The 14,783-nt window shown below is 37.3% G+C and overlaps 1 protein-coding gene across 20 annotated transcripts in view; it reads right to left on the bottom strand.

The window, feature by feature from the left end:
- RBM47 (RNA binding motif protein 47) overlaps positions 1 to 14,783 on the bottom strand; it is a 147,884-nt gene that overhangs the window by 33,981 nt on the left and 99,120 nt on the right. For 2 of the 20 annotated variants that reach the window (XM_081054927.1, XM_081054938.1), the window contains exon 2: positions 5,229 to 5,319. The exons of 14 other annotated variants lie outside the window; for them this stretch is intronic. The gene's annotated coding sequence lies outside the window, so the exon portion shown is untranslated. Of the gene's footprint in view, positions 1 to 5,228; positions 5,320 to 8,095; positions 8,168 to 14,783 lie in introns of those variants that run through there. 4 more of the 20 variants (XM_081054923.1, XM_081054937.1, XM_081054928.1 and 1 more) reach the window with 4 other exon arrangements.

Raw genomic sequence — 14,783 nt, 5'->3', positions numbered from 1 at the left:
AGCCTATACTTTTTGCTCATAGAGGCTTAAAAAGAGGTGGTGGTACATTGATAGGGATGGTAATATCTAGTTCATGGGCTGCCCCTCCCAAATGGGGGTTTATGCTACACATCACTAATAGATAGATCATGATCACACTCTTTCCTGCTGAATCCAGAGAGGGTCTGAAAATCCACTGAAACAAGAACTGCCATCCAGCTGAGTAGAATTGCTATCAAAAGTGACTTGATGTTCTGCCTTAAGATGTGTAGTTAACACTGCTGAGGACGTTCTTTGCATGGAGAGTCCCACGAAAAATAGAATTTGGAGTCGGAGGATAATCTTTAAAGTCATGAAATAGAAAATATTCAAATTTACGAGACTTAGGGTAAGTGTATTTCAGATGAGATATTAAAATAGATCTTAAGGACAAAACTTTTACCTTTATTTCACATCTGGTGGATATATAATCTGTCCACCTTTAAGAATATTCTCTCCTAACTATCGAGAGCCCTCATCAAGCCATGTAAGATTCAATATGGCACAGCCGCTCCAACACCAGACCAGTGTCTAGAAGACTGGTTTTAATTCTAGCTCTGCTGTGCCTTGTTCTGTGTTCTTAGGCAAGTCATTTCACCTAGATGAGCCAAAATGTGCTCCCCTGAAGAAAATAAAGGAGTTGGATTGCCAGAAGGTTTCAAGCTGATTTTTAATTTTTGTTTTGCTCCTTTTTTTTTTTTTTAAGTGTAGCACCCATTCTCTAACAAAATTTACCTAGACGCAGAAACAAATAAAATCAATAAAACAGGAGCTGGAGCTGACTGAAATAGAGATGGGGGGGGGGGTGATATGGGGAGGTAGCTCCAGCTCGCCACCCATTCTGCTCTAGTCCACTGGGGGTGTGTGGGGACCCCACAGGATCTTTAAGACTACAGACAGCACAGTTTGGAATCTGTTGATAAACGGCCTCTAAAGTCAGCTGTAGCTCCAAAATTATTCTGCTGTAACTATCTTTATAATACAGTGACTGACAAAGCATCCAATGGGATCTAACCTGATGGAAACACACATAAGAAAGCTAAACCATGAGCTGAGTTTAATCCTTATTATCAATGAATTACTGGGGGGGGGGAAGGTGGCACATTCTCAAATAAATTATAGAGAAACATCTGTTAAACTGTTTACTTCTCAAAGTTTATAATCCACACCCAAGTCTGTGAGGATGGTTTCCTAAATGCTACGACCTGGATAGCACCTAATGATCAACATCATAGTTTTTGATAAATAAAACTAAATGTAAAAATTACAAGGTGTGTCCATTAAGTTAATTCTACCCTGTCGAGGGAACAGAATAAAATTTAGACTCCTGCACTATTCATTTACTAGTTAAGTGAATCCAGACAAATTATTTCAACTTTTCTGAGCTTCAGTTTCCACATTCATAAAATAGAGATAATTCCTTGCAGAATTATATGGAGAAGAGAGAAGATATTTACAAAGCACCATTACTGGAATGTATTATTTGTGCAGAATTGCAGAATTGTGAGTTTTCACTCTTCGCATAATGCCAAAATTTCCCCCTTTAAAAAATGTCGAGTGGTATTCATGACTTTTTCCCAGATTCGTGAAGGCAGGGCAAGAATCCTTTCATTCCATCACAAGGTCATATTACAGGGGTGCAGTAGGAGCTTTACTAGTGTATGATATTACAAGGAGAGATACATTCAACCACTTGACAACCTGGTTAGAAGATGCCCGCCAGCATTCTAATTCCAACATGGTCATTATGCTTATTGGAAATAAAAGTGATTTAGAATCTAAAAGAAGTAAAAAAAGAAGAAGGTGAAGCTTTTGCACGAGAACATGGACTTATCTTCATGGAAACTTCTGCTAAGACAGCTTCCAATGTAGAAGAGGCATTTATTAATACAGCAAAAGAAATTTATGAAAAAATCCAAGGAGTCTTTGACATTAATAATGAGGCAAATGGCATTAAAATTGGCCCTCAGCACGCTGCTACTAACGCTACACATGCAGGCAGCTAGGGTGGGCAGCAGGCAGGGTGGAGGCTGCTGTTGAGTCTGGTCTTCCTGTCTCACCACCCAAGTGGGGCCTGTCCACTGTCTCCTTCCGTCCTGCTCAGCTGAGACATGAAACTATTCCAGATGGCTTTATGTCACAGAAGACTTGACTCTTTCAGATTCTTGTATAACTGAATAAATGGTTAATGTTCACTTAAAAAGATTTTGGAGATTGTATTCATAACTATTTGCATTTGATTTCTAGGTCAATCGACGTGATTATTTTTGTTAAATGGTGTCTTGTGCCCTTACCCACAAACTGAATTATATGAAACACTACAATGTCATCTTGAGTATTTTAAATCAGTTTGTGTCGTTAGGTTTCCCAACACCTGTGGTTACCTAATGTTTAATATTAACAGAACTGTCCTCAAAAAGTTTGTCAATTTTCAAGGCTCTAAGAAAAAAAACAGAAGGACCCCTTTAATTCTGGATTTATCATTTACTTTCTGTATACATAGTTTAATCACCTGCTTGGGTGTAATTTGCCAAGCTTGAATTCATTAATGCATATGCATAAATTCTATCCTATTTGGAGCTTAAAGCTCCCAAAGCATCGTTAGGAATTGCTTGGACACTGAATTTTAAACTTTTTGACATTGTTAGCTAACGTGTTCATCTTTTCTTGTCACTAGTCCAAGTAAAACAGGCTTAATGTACATCACTAAAGGTGATGGATGTGTTAACTCACAATAATGTTTTCTTTTTCTTTTATTCACAAGATTTCTAAGTATATTTTTCATGCGGGACAGTTTTTCAACCTTGATGTACAGTGACTGTGTAAAATTTCCTTTCAGTGGTAACCTATAATCTTTCAAATATGGTAAGCATCTTGTCTGTTTTGAAGGGGATCTGACAATAAATCTACCAGATGGAAAATTCTGTTAAAAAGTAGAAAAGCTTTAGAAGTTTACTCAGTGTGGTGGTTTTACCCTTTTTTTTTTTCCTTCTTTTTCTCCCTTGGTCTTATAATGAAATTGTTATAGCAGTACAAAATGAAATCCTATGTGTATATATATATATAAAAAAGGCATGGTAATGGACATGTAAACTCTCTGAATTGAAAGCAAATTATTAATGTCAATGAAATTATAGGTTTCATGTAGTTTGTCATATCTTCATGGAGGAAAGAAGAATTATTGATGTTCCTCTCATTGCTATTCAAAGTAACAGAACATTTCCTTAAAATGAAACACTTAGGTTCAATTGTTTGCTTCTAGAATGACTCCACATTTCATAAAAATTGTAACGTTTTGTCATAAAAAAAAAAAATCTTCAACCAAAACCCGTACGTCACTTTTGTCCTGTGACTTCACATTGCTCCTGACACAATATTAGGTACCCCAGGGCACCTAGTTTGAGAAGCCCAGCTCTAGTCCCAATCCTTGATTTTACTGTGGAGGAAACTGTCTTACTGAAGCACATAAATAGGTACACTAAGACATGTGGAGAAGTTTCTAGAGAAAAGAAATGGTTTCCAGACATTGGGTTAATTAATTCACTCCCATCCTCTCGCCCACTCATTCTGTGAGACAGCTATGGATGTTGTCACTATATCATGGGATCTGTATGAAGACCAAATGGGGAAATTTTCCAACATTCCAGTAGAAGGAAAATGCTATTCTAAACAGAACACTTGCTTTTTTGTGTGTGTTTTTTTTTCCGGGCATAAGAATCTTAGGAGTTGCTTCTGAGTCCCTCTTTAACAAATGGTGGGATCTGAGGACAGATGTTTGTTGGACTTGGGATGCCTGTGGCATCATGTTAATTTGCCTGATTTTTTTACCCTTTCTTCTTGTCATAGCAAATGCAGTTTTGAAAGCTACATTTTTGGAATGAGGCAGGGTGTAAATAAATACATGAAATTACTAAATGTATTTTTCTAAAAAGATGGTCCAGTCTATTATCAAGTTCCACATCACATTCTGTTTGCTTCTCTCAACTCTCAGTCACAAACATCATCTAAAAGTAACTTTCTCAAAGTAACTTCTCACTCCCAACCCTCGACCGCCAAGGAGTGAGAATTCTGTTTCTTAAAAAGCGAATCTTTTCTTAAGAGAAACCAACTGTCCACACCCAGGGATGCTGGTACCTGGGCCTAAAGCGACCAAGACACCAGGGGCAAGAGTCAGGTAATAAAATTCGAGTTCTCCCTGCTACCGGCAATGTGACCATGAGTATGCCACTTAACTGATGCTAATATTAACACCTCATGTAAGAAGAGTTGTTATGAGGATAAAATAAGATACTACATTTGAAAGCGTCTTGTAAACTGCCAACCACCAGTTCCTGCCTGACGCCTGCAGCAGCTTCCCAATGGATCATCCCATCCACTCTTGCCCACTGCAATCAATCTAGTTCTGATGGCAGGCAAAGTGACTTTTTAAAAACACACAATTTGATCATATCACCTTCCTGCTTAAGCCTCTGAACAATCTTGCCACTGCCCTGGGATAACATTAATGTCCTTAGTAAGTCCTATGAGGAAGACATTGCTTCCTTTTTCCAGCCTCATCTTGTGTCACTTTCCCTCTTACACATGCTATTCCCAATGCTTCAAACCTTTGCCAGGCCCCCTTCATAGCCAGCTTATACTCATCCTTAAACTTCATTCCTTCTCAGAGCCGTCCCTGGAGCCCCTGGGGATATGTTCCTACAGTGTCCTATAATCCTTCATAGCACGCATAAGACTGGGGTCAATCATATGAAACTGCCATTCTGGAGGACAAAAACTGTAGACTACTGGCAATTGTATATGGTTTCATCTAATAATTATTGGTACGATAGTGGTCATCTGCCGTCAGTTGTAAACTTTATCAGGGCAGAATCTAGATCTGACTCACTATTATAATCCCAGTGCCCCACACCCAATCCTAGCACACAGTAGGTGCTTAATTGTTTAATTAAGGGTATTGTTACTACCTTTTTAATGCTAAGAACGTAATTTTTTATTATCATTGGTTGTAAAAATTATGTTTTTATTCAAATATTCTTTGTTTCATAGGAATGAAATGAAATGAAATGAAAAAAATCACTTTTTAAGATTTTCATTTCTGGTGTTCCTGGAAAGTATGCATTCTAGTAAGTATAACACATATCGTCAGGGATAGAATTTAGCCCATTGATCATTGTATCATTTAGGATTTTTTTAACTAAAATGTTTCTCACCAAAAGAACAGAAAGAAAACAACTCTGAAAGGCAACCAGATGATTTAGACTTATTTCTTTTTACAAGCTTTTTCATGTGACAGCAAATCACCTAGGGGAAAAAAAAGATAGCATTTAAGAGTGCTAGACTAGAAATGGGAATTTTAAAATACACTTCCCAATGATATTCAAAAGGAATGCATCCTAAAATTTTCTCAAATCACCTTATCCAACTATGCCCTATCTTGTGTGCCTCATGAAATGACCAGAGCAAAGACCAAGTCTAAACCAAGTTGGGATGATGTACGGGGTAGGCTAGGCTTATTCACAAGCAATGTAACTTAATAATACTATTAATGTTAATTATAGCCGACATTCATCGAGTGCTCGTTATGCACCAGGCACTGGGGTAAGCATTTCTTGTATAGTGCTTTATTTAATCATTACCACAACCTCATGAAGCAAATTCTAAAGTTATTCTCATTCTAGAGATGAGAAAACTAAGGCACAGGGAGGCTAACCATCAGCTAAGGTCCCCTAGCTGTAAGTGATGAAGCTGGGATTTGAACCCAGGAGGTCTGAGACCAGAATCTGTGCTCTTAATTATTCTGCTCTATGGAAGAATCCAATTGCTTCTGCACCCCAGTCTGGAAGAGGAGAAAATTAAACTTGTGCTATAACAAAAGTGACAAATTTTATGTATTTATATTGCAGTTTCAGAGTCATTTAAAAGGAATCAAAACTGTGAACAGCAAACGCATGGATTGTTAAGGCCCACTGTCTAAGAATTTTTTCAAGAGTCCCAATATTCAACTTTAAGCAATAAAAGGTATTCTGAATTTGGGTTAGAAATATAAGAGTTCAGCTTTTTGGTTAAAGAGTAGAGACTAATGTTGGAGACTCATTAATATGGGCTCAGAAACCCCTGGTTATCCAATTTGTTCCCTAGATTCTTGAAGTTACCACATTTTGAAAAACTTTTGAGAAATCAGAGACCCCATGAAAGGAGTAAACAGAGCTTGCAATTTCACTTTCTACTGCTCAGTCAATAATCTCTAATCAGACAGTTCGTTCTTGCTAACATTAAAAAAAATATCTACCTCTTTTACTAGCAAAGAAAATGAACATACGAACATTCACATCATAGAAATAGGGTTTTAAAAATAAATACAAATTACTAATCCTGTACACATGATTCTTAGGTGGTAGTTATTGAGATATCACTTCCCACCCCCTCCGTCTTTGTGCATTAACATTTGACCCTTTTTATAATATGCACCTTGTACCAGTGAAACCTAAGGCACCAGCTAGTTATTCATTAAACTTCGGTGCCAAAGGCTGACTTGTACAAATTACGCTGTTAACTGCCTGGCCTGGCCTGTGTGCAGAAGTGGAAAAAAGCAATCATCATAGCTGTGAAATTGTCATATCGGCAGAATCGAACTACAAATTGCAGCAATTCGTGCCTGACCTCTGATCTGTGAAGTTAGTTTAAACCTTTGAACCTCAGTGTAGAGTTGAGAAATAGCATTTACTTGTACTGGAGAAGATGGCTAGCAAGTATTCTCTGCTGTGAATAGTTAACTCTGTGACTGTTGGTCAACCACATTTACCTCCCCCAAGGAGTCAACCACAGTCAGAGACTATGAGGGAGGCTTGAGAATGACTTCTCATATAACAGCATTTGAACAAATCTAATAAAAGAAGGAAGTTTCAGGATGGAATCTTTTAAATGAGTACGTAAAAATAGTAAGAAAAGGAGGAATCTGAGATAAATTATTAGTCATTTATACTTAGTGATATGTGTACTAAAAAAATTCTTTACAAAACAGATAAAAGTAGTTTTAAGGAAATCCTTAAAAAAAATTACCAAATGGTACCATCTCTCATGTTGTATTTTTAAACAAATATATTGCTTAATTTCTGTTATAAAATACAAACCCATATTAAGCCAACTCTGGAAAAAGCAATCATGGGAAACCACTTATACTTTCCTTCAAACCCCGATTTACCTTCTAATACTAAACATTAGATGTAGGCTAATGAATAAGTATAACAATATATGTTTCTTATGTACACATTTTGTCATAACATTGATTTATCATATTTTATTCATAATGAGGAAGGTTTTTCTTTTGAGGATTAGCTTCAAATGCTATTCAAATTGCTCCATTTCCAGATAGAAAGAAGCAAAGACTCTATTTCTCTGGTTTCTTTGAGTGAATATTAGAATAAATCTCAAATAGCACATAAAATATAACTATTCTTTATAATGAAAGTAAAACTAATTTGTAGTCTTTAAAGCATATAACCTACACTTAATTCCATTTTATAAACTTTAGTATTGGTTTGAAGAAACGGTTGATACAAGAGTCTTCTTATACCAGAATTTTTCTCAAAGAGAAAATGTCATTATCGCTAACCTTTATGTAGTAATTATCATACTAATTCCATTAATTTTTTTCATTATCTCATACCTTAAAATAAGAAATTTCTTCTTTAAAGACTGACTCTGAAATGACTTTGGAAAACAAAAGTGGACATAATTGATAAATTTCTGCTTTTTATCCCATAGTTTAAATAGCAGCAATTTATGAAAAAATGACTTCGTGAAGACCTAGCTTTTTAAACTGTGCAAAGTGAAGAGCTGCTAGACTAACTGATTTTTTTTTCAAGAAATGTTCATAACTTAAGAATTTTGGTTTTGCTTCTGGTAAGGTAAATTGTGCAGCATTTGAAATTCTTACAAACTTCGCATTTTTTTTCTTGCCTTCAATTAAAAACAAACAAAACGGATCATTTGTTTATTTGACCTGATCTAAATTACTTTAACCAAACACAACCGTCTCCTCCTATCATACAGGTAAAACAAATAAGGTGTACCCTACCTTTCCAGTCTTGAAATCTGGATGCGACAGGCTAATAGTCACAAAAGCTTTGCTTAAGCAACCTTCGCTCCTGATCCCAGGAACTACGTAACTTTGCTATGTACAGCACACGTCTCCTCATTGGTCAATGAGCTTTGGCCACTTAAATGCCTTGGGAGTCATTTGCTAAGGGCAACTGGAAGGAGGAGCTGTGAGTGGTTGGTACAGAAGGAAGGGAGGTGTTCAAGCTGCCAGATACAAAATGCTCAACAGCAGTCAAAACTTCATGGAAAACCCACTTAACAAATGGATTTGGGGAAGGCCCAAGAAAACAGAAGCTCTGGCATTTCACAGAGAAGGAAACATAACAGAAATATTTTATTCAAACGCCAATACTAACCAAAAGGAAACAAATGATTTTTTAAAATCTACCTTCCTAGAGTAAGATGGGTACCTACAACCTTGTATTGTTTCCACTCAGACAAGAAAAACAATAATTCTTACTTCATTCGGGTTGTTGTTGGGGATTAAATGAATGAATACATGTAAAGTGCTTAGAAAATTTCTTGGCCTGTAGAGAGTACTCAAAAATATTACTATGATTTCTTAGAAATGTAATATTTTTAGCAAATACTGCTTTTTTTCTTACTATGTCTGGGGTAAATGATCTGGATTGAGTACCCTTTAGCTTTCCTCCTAAGCAGTACCAACGATCATATTTAGGATAGCTTGGTAGAAAAAAATTACACATGAACTAAACCCTCATTTTATCTTACTTTATCAGTTTGGAGCTGGAAATGGATTTACTGGTAAGAAGTGGAGGAAAATAGAAGGGGCATAGAAAGAGAAAAGGGAGTATTAAAACATGATTCATTGATAATAAAAACAGTCTGTACATAACAACGGATCAGGCGGACCTGAGGCACTTAAGCAGAGTAAATACTCTCCTTTTCAAGCAGTTAGGAGATGGAACCACATCCAGAGGTTGAATGTGTTGGTTCAGGCAGTAGGGAGATCAGGGGAAGGGGAGCAGAAAGACTCCATGCGGGCTCCTGAAAGCAAGTGACATCTGGGACTAGGGACCTGAACTGGGATTAAAACGAGCTACATAGCATACAAAGAGAGAAACACATCTGTAACTCTTCCTAAAACGAAAATTGTGGTCTCCAGTTTTCCCTTAGTGGTTATTCTGTAATTGTTAACCTTATTAAATTCTATTACCTTAGCAATTTGAAGTAGCCCAGATGGGAAGTAAAAAGGCCAAAGGGAACAAGAAAGTTTTAAGTCATTTATTTACCTATATATTTTTTTAAGAGAGACAGTTCTATTGCTCCCAAATAACATAATCTGAAGCTATCAATAGTGACTAGAAAATACCAGGAGGTTAGTAAAGAGTCAAAATCCAGACCAAGTCTAAGATTATAATCATGTTAAATAAAATATAAAATGAAATAGCTAGGTTTTGACTGAAGAAAACTGAAGCAATCTTTCAATGACACTAAAGTAGTGTTTCCAAAAAACTACTGATTTTGGACTAAATTGCTCTTGGCTACAAATGGGATCCAAAAAATCTGCCTTTTCTATAAGAGTAATTGAGTATACTACATAAGAATTTTTTTTTATAAACTCTGGGGGTGTAGCATGCTGTAAGCATTAGAAAGGTTGTATTTTTGGTGTGGAAGTTTGGTGTGTGAGCGGGTGTCTGCATGTGTGCGTGTGTGTACATGTATACACATTCTTACACCAAACATCAAGAATGCAAAACTTAGGAAACGAACCATATCAAGATGATAAATTTTAAGAGTAAGGTAGTAAGGACAGGGCAGCTTTTCACTGAATACCAGAAAGCAATAATTACAATCACGGCCTGCCCTAAACAAAAATAAGCAATTTTTTCCTGCCTTTTCTTTGAACAAAGTTAATTTTAAAAATATATGCACATAGGCACACAGCTACCTATGGTCTTTGTAAAAACAATGTACACCAGCTATAATGAATTCAAACAATACAGAAAAGTACACAGCACAAGAGTAAGAGTCACCCTTTCTGCTACTGCCATTCACATTGACTCCTACTAAATAGCCCTCGAGGGAGGCAAATGTATAAATACGTCAGTGGCATCACAGTCCATGTGTCCCATCTGCTACATTCGCGGTGTTAACTTCTGATGAATCTGCTTACAACAAGCTCAAGTCATCTCTTGAGGAGTGATCCTTTGTCTTAACAAATCGCCCTTGTTTTTAGAGTGACATCAGAAAAAATATAGATAAAAGAAGAAAAAAAAACAGATGCAAAATAGAAGCTTGAGACCAGATAAGCTCTAAAGTAGATTTGAAAAAAGAACAAGAAACAAGATTCAGGCAGGTGTGGGAGGAGGAAGTGGAGCCCTGGTACAGACATAATATGAAAGCAGGAAATTGCTAGGTGGGCTACTTTGAATATAAGTAATATACACTAAGGTCACTTTCACATCCTAGTCAGAGCATTTTACAAGAAGTATTTTAACTTATCTAAAGGCTGAGGTATTAGCTAATGTAAAGATCAAGTGAGTGTGTATTTGCTTTCTATATAACAGTAGTATATAATTTGCCGGAAGTAGATTTTATGCCATTCAGAATTTCAGCCTTTGCTGAAATTGTTTATTGTATTAATGCACGACTAAAGCATTAGAGGAAGAAATTGTACACACATACACGCTGAGGTACGAGCCTGCATCTGAGAAGGTGTTGAGTATTGGACTGAAGCCATGTAAGTGTGTTTATTGGTGGTTTCAGCAATAATAGTTGGCCACGAAGCTAACTAATCAACATTGAAAAAGTGAGCTCAAAAAGATGAGGGCATGCATGCACTTGTAGGAGCGTCCTCCTAAAGAACGTATGTGACACACAGAAGCTACCAGAAGAATGGTGATATTATTATAACAAGGATTAACGCCTCCAGCTTTTGGTTTACACACATGCAACATACACAAGGGCGTGGCCTCAGCTGAATACAGCGGTAACATCCCTTTACCTGTCCCCTTCTGTCCTCACTTTAGACCACAAAGTCTTTCTTTGTTTTTATAGAGCAGTATCCACACAAATGTACGATTAAAACCACCATAGCATCCTCTTTCGGTTAATTTGTTAAATATCCCATTAATGGTATCAACAGGAAGAATTAAATAATGGACACTGACATCTCTGGGATGAAGAGTTTATCTTATCTGGACATTAAGGAAGAATCTGAGGGCTTTCATTTTAAAATTTAAAGTGGTATCCTCTTAATTAGTACCATCACTTTAAAGAGTAAAATTATAACAGGAACTAACATTAATGTGTTTCATTCTCAATCAATATTATCAAGCACCTTCTAAGTGTGAGGCCCTGTTCTAGGTACTGGGGCTACGGCAGAGAGCCAAACAGAAAACAAAGTCCCTGCCCTCATGAACCCTATAGACTCGTGGTGGAGAAGACATTGAACAAATAAATCGGTAAAATATATACTATGTTAATTGATAAAGAACTAAGGAGAAAAAATAGCAGGAAAGGAGAATAGGCATGTGTGTGTGTGGGGGGGGATCTGCATGGTGTCTGACTTACAAGGGAAAGTATATTAAAAAAAAAATATATATATATATTTACTATTTATCACTTATAAAAATTAAGCTTGTGAATCCCTTTGATTTCTAGTGGGATATGCTTTTAATCTAAGCATATATCTAAACTCATTTAAGTTGTATGTCAAGTACTTCTGTTTACATAGTAAGTAGTAGCTCCTTAATGTGGACATAGGCAAGGGGGCAGACATCTTAAATACAATAGGAGGAGCTGGGTACTTGGTACTGTGAAAGGAAATCCAAAAGAGAACATAATGCTATTGGAGGATTGTTTTGAAGTAAAACTAACTTTGCACTACTTTTTCAGGTTAGCAGGAACTTCAGAGGGTTTAAATCGGCCAGGCTGGGCTGCTCTGGGATCTCTCTCCAGCCACCTCGACTCTGGACTCTGGCTCCTTCCCACCCCTTGCACTTCCTTTTAATCATAGTCTTTAGCCCCACCCTGATTGCAGACGTGAATGAGCTCCTAATCCTTAGAAATGTTCACCTTGACCAGGAACACTGACTCAGAGAGAGAAGAAGACATAGGTGGGAGTGGATCAGGACTACTCACTTTGCTTCAGAATCTGAGGTTTCAGCATCCAACACTGGACGAGGTAATCCGAAAGCTTTGTAATATTATATGTTGTTATGCCTACTGGAGAACCTGTCTGTAACTTCTTAGACAAAGTGACTGAGAGAATTACCCAATAAGTCAGATAAAGTATAACCCCATCCCATCTCCAATCAACTCCCTCTCTCCCAAGCTTTACTCAAGCAAGAAACATTTCTTGTTTAACTTTAAAATTTAAATGTGTCACAAAAGCAGTCACGAAGAGCCCAGACTTCACGCACCCATGTTTCCTATATCCAGTGACAAGGATCCATTGGGTGAGGCAGCCAATGAAGAGGCACAAGGCAGAATCTTCACCTAAGTGTCCCGTCTAACTTTCACTTAAATGTATGACTTCATAATAAAACAACTTGAGCTAACTCTTCTCTGTGGTCCTTGTCGGATACTGGACACTGTTTCTAAATGCTTCATATACATTAACATATGCAATCCTCATAAACGCATTTCGATGTAGGTACTAGTCCCGATTTTACAGAGGAGAAAACTGAGGGACAAGAAATAAAGTAAGTTGTTTAAGAACAAAAAATAGCGAACAGTGGAGCAAGAATTTGAACCTAGGGACTCTGACTCATAGAGGTCACACTTTACCACCTCTAGGTAAGTAGACTGACTGTCTCCCTCCTTCCCTCCCTTCCTCTCTTTCTTTGTTCCTAATCACCTACCTCTCTATCTACCTACTCACCCTTCACCTTGCTGCTCTGCTGCCAGTAACAGGCATTTCTGTTCTTACAGGAAAAGCTTGGGAATTTTGGAGATGGTATCTTTGCAACCAGGTAGGGAAATGTTTGGTGAATGAGGCCGTAACTTTAAAAAGCCACAAAATCTAATTTAAATCTAAAAATAATTCTCTTTGCATTTTCTCCCTAAACTCTTCCTCTATCCTAGGCAGCATTCTTCATTAATTTTTGGAAACCTGTTAAGATTTTATAGTGATTCCTTGCTGCCCCTGTAACATAGTAAACTGTAGGGTCTCATAAGCTTACCAAGTATGAGTCTTTATATATCCCGTGGTAGTTTTAACAGATTATTTTTTAAAAAGGAAGTCCAGAATAAATATTGAATGTGGGTGTAGAGGAGATACCTATTTCAAAGTCATAAATAATGTGCAAAAGTCCAACCCCGGGGTTGCACATTGGCTAGAGAAAGGCAACTCCCACAAGTCACGATGAAAAAGGTAGATCACCTCAGAACGGATAGTCAGGTTAACAAGAGCTCAGGAAGCGCATGGTTTCGCCCAGTTTTGCTCTTTAATAAATATGTTTTTACTAATTTCCTCAAAATTGCCACAGAAATCCTCTAGCATTCTGGATTTTCTGAGTACTGTGCTTTTCCATTCCAGTGGGTGTTTACTGAGCACTTTCAGTAATAACTCGGAGGTGTTATTCAGGCACTGGGTTAACACTATTTACTAACTCATAGTCTAAAAAAATGTGAACAAAATATGGAAATAACAGAAACCATGTCAATAAAAATGTAACGGATTAAAACTTTGGCTACTGTGGATCTTTAAACATTGGTTAAATCATTAATGAGAAACATGAGGATATCTTTAAAAGATCAGTTGCAAGGCTGATCAGTTTAGATAGGGTGCTAAAATTAGAAAGGAGTGTGTGTTCAAGAAAAAGAACGTAAAATAGTACGGAAGCAAACAGTTTAGCTATAATGAACCTAACTTATTATGAGCAAATAGTAACTTTGTAAGACCCTCGATTTTTTTCCCCTCTTTTTCCTTTTTAAATTTAATTTATTGGAGTGACATTGGTTAATAAGATTATATAAGTTTCAGCTGTACAATCCTACAGTATATCATCTGTATATTGCATTGTATGCTTACCACCCAAAGTTTTGTCTCTTTCTCACCATATATTTGACCCCCTTGACCCTCTCCAACCTCTCCCCACTCCTCTTCCCCTCTGGTAACCATCATACTGTTGTCTGGAGACTTGATTTTGAATTGGTTACATAAGCTATTCAATCATTCAACAAATGGTAACTGATCATCTACTGTGCGTGATTTCGCTCTAGGCCTTGGAGATAGAGTGGTAACCAAGAAAGACAAAGTCTTTCCCATCATGCTGGGGAAACATAATCAACAAGCAAATATATATGTTCTGGGGAGGGAGGAGAGTGATAAATGCTATGTGGAAGAAGAAAGTAGGGTTAGGAGGAAAAAATGGGGACTGTTTTGGCTGGATGGTCAGGGACGTCCTTCCTTTCTGGAACAGAGATCTGACGAAGTGAAGCAGTTTGGAAACCCAGAAAAAAAGCAATCCAGAAGAAGAAAGGTGAGACTGTGGCAGGGAACAAGCTCGGGGTATCTGAAGAATAGCCAGAAAGGGGCAATGTGGCAACAGAGTGAGCAAAGCAGGCAGGGGTCAGAGGAGGGCCTTATTCTAAGGACTTCGGGTTCTATTGGGCATATTGTAGGATTCTGAGGAGAGAAGTGATGTGATCTGATTTTCTTTTTCTTAAGATCATTCCGGTGTGGAGAAGAAATC

The sequence above is a fragment of the Rhinolophus hipposideros genome (assembly GCF_964194185.1).
Source record: "Rhinolophus hipposideros genome assembly, chromosome: 1".
Lineage (NCBI taxonomy): Eukaryota > Metazoa > Chordata > Mammalia > Chiroptera > Rhinolophidae > Rhinolophus > Rhinolophus hipposideros.
This window is presented reverse-complemented; position numbering and strand designations above follow the sequence as displayed.